Genomic DNA, 14,257 nt, shown 5'->3' with positions numbered 1-14,257 from the left:
ATTGATCAGATGCACACAGCTAAAATAACAAAGGAGTGGCTTCAGAACAACTCTGTGAGCGTTCTTGACTAGCCCAGCCAGAGCCCCGACCTAAACCTTATTGAGCATGTCTGGAGAGACCTGAAAATGGCTGTCCACCAATGTTCACCATCCGCCCTGACAGAACTGGAGAGGATCTGCAATGAAGAATAGCAGGGATCCCCAAATCCAGGTGTGAAAAACCTTTTGCATCATTCCCAATAAGACTCATGGCTGGCTGTACTAGCTCAAAAGGGTGTTTCTACTCAATAGTGAGCACAGTGTCTGAATACTTGACCATATGATATTTCAATTTTTGTGCAAAAATGTCTACATTTCTGTTTTTTTCTGTCAAAATGAGGTGCTGAGTGTACATTTTTGAGAAATAAAAGAAACTTTTGGGATTTTGGTAAATGGCTGCGATGACACAGAAAATGAAAAAATTCAAGGGGTCTGAATACTTTCCGTACCCAATGTATTTCTACAGGAAATATGCACACTCAGTTATTTTAAAAATATGAAATCTTTGATAATTATTGAATTGAAAAATAAAATCAATGTAAAGCACGGACCATAGAACTAAAATGGAACATAATTTAACATAATCAAAAGTGACTTTTCTTTTCACATGCAGGGGAAGGGACAGCTGAGGGCAGCACTGTCTCACATGCCTACCCTGACCGCACGTCCCTGATATTTATATTGATATAAAATGATGATAACTGAGGCTACTGCTGCTGGACAAAAGGCCAGTATTGGCACCAACACTGACCTGATCTGTAAGATACGTGCATGTGGAGCAAAGAGCCGCAATTTTGACTGTGTTACTGCAAAGAGCCACAGGATACACATAAGCATACATAAACTGTAAACTGAGTGAGGGAATTTCCGTTTGATCTAATGATGCCGGAGCGGTCAAAGTTTTTCCGTAGTATAGAGCGGGGACTGCTTGAGTTTGCGCTCACTGCAGGCTCCGCTATTGGTTCCGGGTTCCAGATACCGGAACTTCCGTTAATGTAATATAGGAGTAGAAAATTTAATGCATACGTTGTTTTTCCGGATGAGGGAATTTACGTTTGCCAGAGGTCGGTAGGTGGGAATACTTACTGTAGTGGGTCTGTTGCCCACAAGTGACCTACAACGCGTCTCCCTATGGCAATAATGCCACTTACACTGGTCGAAAAACTCCCTTGTTAGACTCAACATCAACACAGGACTGACATCCAAGCTCCATTTAACACTTGTAAAACTTAAACAGGATAATAGGCCTTCTTTTAGGAAACTTTCGATGCGACAATACACTCTCTGGTGGAACTCGAACAGGCAAAGCTAAGTCTGTGAAGTATTTGCGTCCCGCTAGCACATAGCGAGGCTTGAAGTGGCCGAGCAGACAGCGGAATCCGGTGTTAACCGCACCGAAAGGGCTTCAGAAGCCGCATGAAACCGGCCAAAGAACCACATGCGGCTTGTGAGCCACATTTTCTCGCTGTAGGGCTGACAACTGAGCATCAATTTTGATGGGTGTAGATAGCAGTAATTAGTTGGTTTTTTTTAGGATTTCTTCCAGCCTTCTTTCAGTTTTCTTGCACTTTTTTGAAGATTAGCTTTGTCATTCAATAAGCTTACCTTCACATGATGTTCCATATTGAGGAACTTGCAAGAGCAGCATCAATTTCTAAAAATCCAAATGATGTAAGACTGGCCAACCTCACTAACTGATACTATTAGGACTAAACACAACATGCTGAAGTCCCGAAAGTCCCCATGCGGGAGGGGTTTGAGGGCTAGTTACAGTATGTCAATGTGTCTGTGTCTTTGTGAGGAGAGAAACGCGGTAGTGAAAGGGGAGATGTGGCTAAGAAACAAACGGAATGGGGGTTGAGGTTGGGACCAAGGGCAATGCAGAGGTGATCATTTGATGTTCAAAATCGGTACGTACTGAAAATAACTATGGACATGAACAAAGTGTGTTTATTCATGTGTATGGGTTATTATCTTATTATTTGATCAATAAGAGTAAAGGCATGCCCCACTGAATGTCCTTTTGAAAATCAGTTAATTTGACTTGCAGGAGTATTTTAATTATTGGTAATTATCATTTATTATTTTTATTTTTCATATTTAATGTTTGTATTCATGTATTAATTTATTAATTGACTCCCTAATTAAAAAAAAAAATCAAAGTAATATTTAACAAACTTTTTATGCCAAAATGTCTTTCTCGTTGTGTCCCAAATGACATTTCATGATTTGCAATGGGTTTTCTAACCTTAACCCTGATTACATTTTTGGATATATAGGATGTATCTCTCATTGCTTAATATGCATTTATCATGAAACACAATACAAATGCATCTTTAGTGTGTTCGGAGTTCTTTTTTTGGGTTCTTTCACAAGTTGTCTGTCTTTTTTCACTCAACCTGTCTTTTATGTATTAATGTATTAATTTATTAATTGTCTCCCGAATTTAAAAAAAATCAAAGTAATATTCAACAAACTTTTTATGCCAAAATGTCTTTCTCGTTGTGTCCCAAATGACATTTCATGATTTGCAATGAGTTTTCTAACCCTAAGCCTGATTACATTTTTGGATATATAGGATGTATCTCTTATTGCTTAATATGCATTTTACATTAAAAATAATACAAATGCATCTTAGTGTGTTCAGAGTTCTTCTTTTGGGTTCTTTCACAAGTTGTCTGTCTTTTTCACTCAACCTGTCTTTACCATTAATGCCACTCAATGTTAAGAGCAGGGGTGCCCAAGTTCGGTCCTCAAGAGCCCTTATGCATCCTGTTTTCGATGTCACCCCTGGTTTAGAGAGTATAAAGAAGCCAAAGTGGTCAGGCATTGTGGAATAATGGCAAGGTGTTTGCGACTAGTGATAGCTAGTAAGTGGTAGCTAACTCATTCAGCTCCATGTACGGAACGAAAGCTCTTAATTCGTTAGGATTCTTGTTTGTGATGTTTACCTTAGGCGTTTTTCTCTGGCATCCTAGTACACCTCAGCAACTTAAAAGTAGCCCTTAGTATATTTTGCAATCTGTGTGTGCTCCGTGCATTATCAATGCAAAAATAGGCAGAAAGATACATGTCTTTGCAGTTATCCCTTATTGTAGAAGGAGCGCAATTTATCAAAGTGTTGGGGATAATCTCTAAATCTGATCGTGTTCTCGAATAAAGGAGTCTGTCAACATGAGAATTTGCAAATGAGAAATAGGCCGAGATAGAGATGGATCCTGGGAGCCACTAGAGAAAAAGACTGATCAGCAGAAAGTACTAAATAGAAGCATTTTAGACTGACAGACACTGATGTTTGCAGACAGTCAGACCGTTATAGCCGCGTGCTCCCCGTTCTACAACACCCTCCTCCCCTTTGCTTGTTCACTCATTTGCTTAACAAGTTCACTTGTGCGTAGGCCTTCATCGGGTATGGCTGTCAAGTGATGCGCGAGACTGGCCCGCGGAGTTGTTGGCCCTCGCAAGCTGTTCACCTGCATCCCCCTCAACCCTTTCACTATAGTCACCGCCACACGCACGCACACACGCACATGCACCCTTACACACACACACACAACTTTTCCCTTAACATGCATGCTGTGTGCCATTATACGAGCAGTGGAGCTAAAATGTATTGTTTCTATCGCTTGCTTTGCCAAGTAATTAATTTACTAAGGTTAAAAGCTAAATGCCATTTTCTGGTCTGTGTGCTGTATTTCTGTATTGTAGATCCTTTGCTTGTTGACACTTTTGTTCAGACAAAACTTAGTAAGTAAAAATGAGTAAGTAATCTGTACTGAAACAACAAAAGCATTTGAGCAGAAGCATAACTTGGTTCGTTTCAAAATTAGTCGCACAGTATATACTGTACATGGCTAAATACTAATAATTCAATTAACATTGAATTTCTGGTTGTTGAGATATGAAGCATCGTACAGCAACTTCAATATTGGGTTTTACATTCAGTTACATTTATATTGAAGTTCAATTTGTATTTGTGGGATCTACACTGGACGAGAGGTGGGTGGGTTGGTGGGTATATGGATGGATGGATGGATGGATGGATGGATGGATGCAACCAGCAGAAACATTGTTGATTCAGTCTCATTGAGTTTGCAATCTAAAGAAAAACAACACAATGTCAGCAATGGGAACTTCAGCTAAATCCCCACAGGCCAAAACTAAGTCAACTCCTGCAGACAGAATTATTCGGCTCAATACAACACTGGCATTGGAACAGAAGTTCAAAACATTCACAGGAACCATTAAAATGAGGCCTGTTTAGCCTCAGTTAGATCTAAAGCAAGTTATGCACATTTTCAAATTGCCGTACTTTCTTTCCATTTAATTGCAGGTCAACCTTTAAGATTGGAAATACAAATGTTTTTTTGTCATATGAGTCTGATGTGTGCAAAATGTGGACTGGAACTATATTTAGTGATGATGATTTAGTGATCTTGTCTATCAATCTCTGTAACAGTGAGGAAGATTGAGAAAGGACATGTTCCAAATATGGAACATGTGACATACAATATATAAGCATTAATTCCCTTGCCTTTACTTAATTGGTGTGTTAGTGTGGAGAGGTCAACAAGCCTAAATAAATGATAGCCTCTCACAAAAAAATATTGGAAACTTTTGAATGAATCAATCGAGTACCAGATTAAGAAACATCGACAATGATAACGGTCCAGTTAGTCTAAGAGTTCTTAGAAGTTGAAACCATACAGACCTTATCTCAGAAACAAGCAGCTGTCATTGCTATGACTTTTTTTAAGATCATTTGTGTGTGTCTTATATGTGTTTCTCAACATGGAAATGAGTCTTGAGGTCGGAGTTTGCTCAAATTGGATGGAGGAAACACTGGGGGTCTTATTTTCATGCCCAGCACAAGTCTAGTGCAAAGCGGAGTCTAACTGTGTGAATGGGTGGAGTTTCTTTCTTTTGGTAATTTCCTTGACCCGTGCGGGGAGAAGGGGGCATTTGCGGCATTGTGGGATGGAACGCAGCCGGCTCCCAGCCAATCAAAGCAGCTCCCCTCATTCCCTTTGAACTCAGGGAGGTCGAGGCCCTCACAATGCTTGATGATGCGGAAGCAGAATTGACTAGCATGGCTCTGCAGGAGATGGACGTGTGCAAACTATGTTTATAAACTTCAACTCTCCCCTTGTGGATGATGTAGTCGTGCATGTGAAGTGGGCACTTGAAGGCCTCTTTCCACCCCTGTTCGTGCGTCTTGGTATGACCATCGACCACCCCCTAACACCAACATCGCAGTTAAAATATTTTTAAGATGCTAATGATACTAATTTGTTCAATTAATTTATTTCTATAATGATTCGGAGGGATTGTCCCACTCTGTTGTCATATTTATGAAGGAAACACAATGACATCCACTATACACATCCGCAGAGCTGCCTGCTCCTTGATCTAATTCACCAAAATTGTTTCACACCTCCTACGCCCAAACTTAGACCCGCTTTTAGCTAGTCTAAAATGTAGTCTACTTTTGTTCACTAAATTGCCAGATGCAGCAGTGGCGTGCCATAGAATACACCTAAGTGCCTATTGTGGTGTAGCATGGTCTACCAAATTCAAAAACATGCCAAACTATACTTGCCCCGGCACGACAATGAAGATGAGCCATTTTTACGCTGAGCACAAACTACTTTCTGTCACCAAATTGTCAGGTGTTCTGGGGGCACGCTGGCCGAAATGCCCAGTGAGGAAAAATGTGATCTGCCAAATTGGAAAAACACGATAAACTAGACTTGCCTCTGGTACGAAAATGAAGATGCGCCCGTTTTTACGCGGAGCGCATGGTTGCCTTTCTATAACTGGGTCTGCATCAGTAACACCCACGTACAGTATGTTTAGTCCAGAGCCAACCCAGAGGCTTGTCGGAAAAATTTGTCCTAAGCCACAAGAGCCTTTTGGCAGTTCACCCTTACCATGAGCCCGTATTCTTCAATAAGATGCCGATTAATACTTATTCAAATTTGTAAGAGATACGGTGGACTAAGTGCTTACAGCACATTATCTGCCATGTGCGACCCCTCTGATGGACAGATAACCCACTTCAATCCAAGACCACCAACAAAACATTCTTAAAGATGTGAACCCTTTACCGCCAAAAAACGCCTGCCTACTTTTAGCAGCCAGAGATGGGCATTCAGTCCCAGGGACAGAATGGTCCATCCGTCCAAACTGGACGGACGAACATTTTGTGGACAGATGAACGGAGAATGAGAAGTCTTTTGGACTACGTTTTTTGGATGGACTAAGCACGGACAGAAATGTGTCCCTCTTTTCATCCCTAACCGGGTAAGTGTCGACCTACGTGTTGTTTTGGGTTCTTTTAAAAAGAAAGACCACTGTTCTCTTCTGCGATACCACAATGCCGCCTTTAACTCTTCACAACACTTTTCATGTGCGCTCTCTGCAATAACGTTGTACGGGCATAGTCTGCCCCCTAGTGGTTCAACATATGTAATACCACAGATTATGCCACAGGATGCCACACAGACGACTGACAGAAACACGCCCAGCCTGTCTTGTGTTAGTAATCTGGGAGAAGGTATGTATTGGGCGTAGGAATGGATAGCAATTTTGTTTTGATAACTAACTGTTAATATTTAGCACATACCATTCCCTTTGCATGTGAAGTATGCCCTTGTGTGGGACATCTTTAGAGCGTACAAGTCTCTGCCAACACCTACATATACTTACATGACCCGAAAGTGGAAGTCTTTCGTTTCCTCCTAAATTAACCAATGCGTCATTTTGCATTTTTTTTTTTTTTTGCGAAGTAAAGCAATAAAAACGGAAAACATATTGCGTTATAATGCAGAAGTTTGGCAATAAAACTCAACAGTATTGTGTTGTAAAGCAATCTTAAATATTCTCATGATGTCCCCTAGCGGGCTCCGGTGTCCCCCTTCCTACCGGCGAGACATCCTACCAATGTTTAGTGTACTTGTACAGTGGTACCTCTACTTACTAAATTAATTGGTTCTGGAGAAATTTCCTAAATAGAAAATTTTGTTAAGTAGGGACGCGTTTTCCATGTAAATGCCCTAATCCGTTCCAAGGCCCTCAAAATTCAGACATAAATGTTTTATAAAGCATAAAAATGCATCAAAACATGTAACAAATACATGTTACAATTAGATTATTGCACAATAAATGAGAGTTGTACATAATGTAAAAAACAAAGAATAGAGTAAAGAATAGAAATGATGGCCATTTACCTTTTAATTGTTGTCCTCATCGCTTTTTGCCCTCTTTGGTTCATGTTCTCTCTCAGAAGTGGTTTTTGCCTGGCGTTTTGTAAAGACCTGATTTAATAACGTGGCGACTGTCGATTTATTACGGTCATATTCTTTGGCGAGATCAACCAAACGCATCCCTTTTTCATACTTTTATATTATCTCTTGCTTTGTTTGTATGGACAAAATAATTTCTAATTCGGATCACCTCATGGCCCGAGGGCGAATGACGAGGACGCTGCATAGACATGTCTATCACATATCTATCTATCTACCTGTCTACCTACACACATAGACAGGTACGGTAGAGGTTCCTCTTAGCCAATGGGATGCCAGGAAGATGCTAGGTAATAGCCAATGGCAGAGCAGCTTTGAGTATGTTGCGTTCAGGAAACTCTGGAGCTGCGAGTAGCAGCCCAAACTGTATTTTTACCTTTCGTATCCTGAAATTTCTTTCGTAACAAGAGGCAATATTTTCTTGTTGAGGTGTTTCGTAACTTGAAAATTTCGTATGAAGAGACGTTCGTAAGTAGAGGTACCACTGCGCATGCATGCTCACAACGCCAATAGTGAGGGGTAGGCTGTCTAATCAGCCTCCGGTAAGAAGTTTCGCGGGTAGGGGTTTTTGCTTTTGCGGCTAAATGCTATCTTGGTTAAACAGCACTGACGGAATGTATGGAAGTGCTTTAAAATGATGAGGATGGACAGGGTCGGAAGACGATTACTTTTATGATTAAGGACAGAGGGACGATGACGGAAGGGTACGCAGGTCGTGGACGGACTGGCAAAAAAGGGTAAAGTCCCCATCTCTGTTAGCAGCACCATGCTGAAAACCAACTTCTAAGGCAATGCCCACAATTTGTTTTTCATTCATTTTGTAAAAGTAGCAATTGACTATTACAAAGTGCACACTCGGTCACGAGTTCACAAAATGGAAGAACAGAGAAGTTCATGTGATTTGTCCAAAGATAACTCATTTTTTTGTGTTAATAATCGGAATCGACCTGAACCTGAACCTGAATCGAGTCAAAGAACCGGAATTGGAACCGGAACTGTCCAAATTCAAACGATGCCCAACCCTAATTATAATGAGTAGAATAAATTCATTATGTCATTAAAAATTTGCACCTGACCACCATCCTGAAGCAATTAGATTTAGCGAGCAGTAGACCAATTCTAATGTCATTACTGATAGTCTTTTAACTTTTCAAACTTAGAAGTGGAGCTAACATCTTTCTGTCCAGCCTATCAAGAATGTGTTCCCGGTTTGCTGTCTGTTTGTTGTGGAGTCTGATCAGGTTTCTCTGCAACGCAGCTGTGAAGCCCGGAGCCAGTCAGAGTAAAGACGGAAGGTTAAAGCCACCATTGGTAGCTGGACAACTTGCGCACTCACATGCACGCACACACACCAACAGCAAGACACACACACACACACACACACACACCCCCCACACACACACACACACACACACACACAGTTGATCTTATCTCCTTTTCTGGGTGTCTTTTATCTCAGTGCTCTCCAACCACTGGCCTCATTTGATACCAGGCCACAGAGAGACAGCGGAGCAAATGTCAGTGGCCCCACTGTCCTCTCACCCCGTCGATTATCTTCCAACGGGCGTAGGTTTGGGCGATTGTATTATTGATAACTGTTGGATTACGGTGACTAAGCATACTTACTCAATCAGACGAGGTGGAAATGTGCATGACAACAGCCAATCAGAGTTGACATTTTCCTGCTCTACTTTGGTTTGCAAAGTAAACAGAAAGTGATGGTAAAAGGTAAACTATGACGAAACATGCAACTAAACGTGTTGCTGGTCATGATAACTTGACGTTATCTTTGGAAGATGAAGTTATTTCGACCCCAACCTGACTTTAACCCTACCCCTAGAAAAGTTCCAACGCTTGTGTGGCGGTATCTCCAAAGCAATATGGAGTAAATGTAGCTGTTGTGCAAGGTACTGTATGTCCTCAAAAACAGCCACACAACAATTCTGTTGAATCATTTGAATTAGTACCACCCAAGTATTAATGTGGAAAGCATGAAAATGCGAGCGGAGTTTGCACAGCCCGCCCATGTAAGAGTTTAGCTTCTACTAACTGGCCATGCAGCTACCGCACCAAAGCATCAATCAATCGTGTCATCGTTTAATGATGAACATTTGTGAGTATGATGTTAACACCATGTATGATCATAACTGAAAAGTTTGTATTTGAAGGCAGATTCATTCTTGCTGAGGAGTACATATTTGGTAGTTCACTATTTCCTCCATATACTGTATGCTGTGCTTTAAGTAAGAAATGTTTTAATAATTTTCTCTGTTCATCATCTTTTTGATTTTGTTTTAAAATATCAATAAATAAATAAAAAACAATATATTAATAAAATCTTGCCATACCCTTGAGTTACCTTAGCTTTCAACACAGATGTTTTAAAACTGCTCATTTAAAACCAATGCAAAATCGTGATGGTGATCATGATTTTTGTTGACCCCCCAACCTGAGTAAAATGAACTTTGTTGCACTTCCACTCCATAAACTCCACATCTGTCCCCTGATAAAAGTTGTCTGTATCAATATGTCCCCCTGCTCTCATCCTATACTATACTGAATTGTATATCTACAAATGTTAATTATGCCGTTGGGTGGGCAATATCAATATCAATATTACCAGGTGAAATTCTATTGATTTAATGATTGTATTAACAAACTTGGGCGGCACGGTGATCGACTGGTTAGCACGCCCGCCTCACAGTTCAGAGGGCGTGGGTTCGATCCCGGCTCCGACCTCCCTGTGTGGAGTTTGCATGTTCACCCCGTGCCTGCGTGGGTTTTATCCGGGAACTCCGGTTTCCTCCCACATTCCAAAAACACGCATGGTAAGTTAATTGGACACTCTAAATTGCACCCTAAGTGTGATTGTGAGTGCGGATGTTCGTTTGTCTCTGTGTGCCCTGCGATTGGCTGGCAACCAATTCAGGGTGTTCCCCGCCTACTGCCCGAAGACAGCTGGGATAGGCTCCAGCACTCCCCGCGACCCATGTGAGGATAAGCGGAATAGATAATGGAATGGAATTAACAAACTTGTCATCTTTGTCTTTAACCAATGCATAAGGGATATATCTACATGGCAGCACCCAGCCAGGGATGCAATTAATTTAGCCCAGAGTAATTTTCTGCTTAAATGTAGAAAATGCATTTAAAGAATCTTTGGATGTAGACATGGCCATACAATAAGTCAGAGTTTATTTTGCTTCTTTTGGATTGATTATGAAAAGGGTTAACTTAACACTAGGAGTACCAGAATTTTGACACTACAAGAAGTACGAGTCTCATCAATTTGATGGAAATCAATCTGGTGCACTCTAGTAAAGAGGTCATTGACTAAAATGATTACTACTCACTGCTCGAGTGTCTGATCAAGGTGTTTTGTTTATTAGATTCTGTTGTGAGTATAATTTAATGTAAATTATGTCATATAAATGAATGGTAAACAATTGGTGGAGCCAGCTGTTGTAAAATACAGCTGGTTAGGAGCCGAAGGAAAGGAGACGCATGTCACAAATGGCTTTACTGCTCTTCACTTCGAAGAAGAGGAAGTAAATCCCAAGTACGCCACACAAAACACCTCCGTCCCGATCGCCCTCCAGAACCGTTTTTTTCCATGGGGGAATTATGTCAACAAGCACCACATAAACTCATTATTTTATTTATTTTGACCGACTGGCATGCACTAGCCACAACGTCATGACTATTGATCTATTGACATGATCTTATTTTACAACATGCGACAAAGCTCCTCCTCCTCCTGGCTGTCAGCCGAGCAACTCATCCTGAGACTCGTCAATATTTTGAATGCAGATGTAACGCCTCTTCTACTCTATAAGATTTTTTATTTTTTTTAATCGATCATGGTGACGAGCAGCATTTCTCAATGCAACTGCATTGCGTTGCATGCAACGTGCGTAGGACTAAGTCGAACCATCAAATTGACTGGGACGCTGTAGTTAAAGGAATAATGACTTTTTTTGTATTTTTATATTTTTTAATAGCATAAAATTGCACCATGGTAATGGAATACATACAAAATTAGGAAAAGTCAAGGAACATCTTATATCTGTATATTCAGAGTAATAACACATCAAAGTTTGAAAACAGTCAAAATGACTGCTCTCGTACTCCTTATGTCTCAAGGTCCAATTAAAAACATTTTCAACAGAAAGTTATCCTGAAGATATTATCCTATTATTGTTTCCTTGTAAGCAAACTTTTTTGATGGGTGTTAGGGGAAGGCACAAGCTAAACAACATACAGTAGGTGGAAGTCCGTACAATTCTAACACCCAAACCCCCCAAACCAAACCTATAAATGGTGTCGGATACAATCGAGGAGAAAAAGAAGTTGGTGCACACGTGGATGCTGTTTCTTTACTTAGCAATATTGCCAACTACTGGTGTGGCATGCATATGACAGGAGTGCGTACACACTGTTTTTGCAGGTCTGCATTAATGGTGAATTTTGGACAATGCACATGACAAATGCCACCTTTTTGTTGAAGAATGGCATGGAATCCACATTTAGAGCATATACAATTTAAAGGTAAGGGTGATATTTTAAGAGAATGTGGTATCTCCTAAATTATCACTGAAACCTTGACAAACTGCAGGGTTGACAGGCTAAAAATGTCTATGTATGTTTAGAATGTAGACATTCATACTGCACAATAGTAGGCGTTGAATCTAAAATGGAAGAATCCCTTGAAAAATGTACTTTTCAACACAACGGGTCTCGTTATCTTCTTGGCACTGCACAGTGTAATGCAGAAAATCTGCTTATGTAGGAACCAATAATTTAGGTTAATCTGTTAACGCTATTCTCTTTTTTCTTTCTCAAATTGGCTATGATGATCTGTGTCGCTAAAAATATTAATGATCATAGAACGCAAGAAAATGTGCAGTTGGTATAATACAATGCGCCATTTCCAGAGGGATTTAAATAATACATTACAGTCACATTTGAACTAAAAAAAAATAAATGAATAAAAACTCATCTTAATTTTTTTAGATGACTCAAAGTGAAAAGCAATAACTGAGCAATTAGCTCTGCTAATGTTCTGAAGTTCTCATGATCTCATCTAATAATTAATTCCAGAGAGAGGATGTCAGAACTGATCACAAGTGCTCACTTAAATTAAATTCCAGTCCATCTGAAGTCCTAATTATATCAATTATTAGTCGAGCATGTCAAGAAATAGAGGAACTCAGACAATTGTCCTAACACCTTAAATTCAGTCTATTGCTGAGAGGAAGGACATGACTACTGTGAACTGATGAAAGGGATTTGAAACATGTTTACAGTCAGCAGGGTCACTACTGGAGATAAATTGCAGGTTGTTTTTTTGGGAGCAAATAGCTTTAATGGACTGAAGTCTTTCAAATGAATGAGATGACTATGCACACATTTCAATTGCTATCCCCTGACCACAATCCAAATAACAATGACTGTTGATATGACCATTGACCGTGCTATTTTTTGTTTTGTTTCTGTGATTGCAAATATAGCTGCAAAGAACAATCTAAATTGCGGTTGTCCTCTGTATCAGGGAAAGTATGTGCAGTAAGTTCCAGAAGTCAATCAAAGTAGTTTGATGATTTTTCCGTCACACGACACAATGGATTTGCACAATCAAAATGGGATGTAAACCGAAGACTTTTGGCTAAAGAATCTTTTCCCAAATATGCCATTTCAAAATTAGGGAATCGGCCCTGTATTCAAACAATATACATAATTGTAAATATGTCATCATTTGTATAACTGAATGATTGCACAGGACCACTGAGTAATAAACAAAAATTCCAAGATTCGTACTTCTTAATAAATGAAAGCGGTGCATGAAGGATTTTCTTATCAGAGAAACTGTGAATAATCTTGATCCTAATCTTGACAACTTCCATCCTTCTGCTGCAGAGAAATAGTTTACTGAAATGAATGACTCAAAGTTCGTTTAACACACATTCAGAACGTTCATAAAAGAGAAATATAATTTCAGAATTTTCTCAATGGGACTAGTACATTCAGCTCTTGGGATTTTTTTCAACGTATAATTGGAAGGCATATGCATAGCATTAATGACGCCTTGTGTGTCTGCATTTCGGTTTGACGAGTTTGAATACATCAGTGCAAATTAAATAAGGAAAAATAGAAGAACAATGTTTGACAGCCCTCGTTAAAAAAGGTTATCCGACAAAGAATTTAGTGAGAATGTCATTTTTTTTTTCTTATTTTTTTTTGACATTGTCAATGTTGATCTTTGACATACAGTGCTTAAGAAACATATCGGTAGACCACTTTCCCACCTTAAGTTTTATGTCACAGCTAAATGTGTTGTGCGGTACTCAAGACCTTTGACATGACGTGGACCAGAGAGAGTCCGCCCAACCCTCCACGGGAGTTCTATAACAGTCATGCCAACAACAACTGGCCACTGTGGACTCCACACTTCTCTCTGCTAATGAATGTAATGAGACATGCAATATCGCTTTTGTTTTAAAATGTGTTGCTTTATTTGATTTTAATTTTCACTATTTCAACCTTTTGCCTACTTTGGCCATAGAATATATTTACATTGATATTTCGGGACCAATATTGCCATCCATTTATCTACCTATATGAATTGTCTGCACATTTACAATAAATGTGCAACTATCCTGTCTGCCAAAGATTTAGGGGGTTAGCAGACAAATGCACATCTGCATTGGTGTTTTTTTCCATATTAACATTGCAACATGAGTGTAAATTAATTACCTTCAACCTGCTACTCACACCCCCGTTTGAAGCACAAAAAGTGTGTGAGGCTGGAGCGGGAGAGTTGAGCATGCCTGGCTAAAAACTTGTGTTTATGCCTCCAAGTGTGTGTCCAAGTGTGAGTATTTGCCCACAGATCTCTGGCAACCTGACTCAGTCGA

The 14,257-nt window shown here is 39.9% G+C and overlaps 1 protein-coding gene across 3 annotated transcripts in view; it reads right to left on the bottom strand.

Moving 5' to 3' along the window:
- The window catches only part of slc6a9 (solute carrier family 6 member 9), a 74,155-nt gene that overhangs the window by 38,089 nt on the left and 21,809 nt on the right, over positions 1-14,257 (bottom strand). The window lies entirely within an intron of this gene.

The sequence above is a fragment of the Filicampus tigris genome, chromosome 10, assembly GCF_054856515.1.
Source record: "Filicampus tigris isolate MCC_2025a chromosome 10, RoL_Ftig_1.0, whole genome shotgun sequence".
In the NCBI taxonomy this organism is placed as follows: domain Eukaryota; kingdom Metazoa; phylum Chordata; class Actinopteri; order Syngnathiformes; family Syngnathidae; genus Filicampus; species Filicampus tigris.
This window is presented reverse-complemented; position numbering and strand designations above follow the sequence as displayed.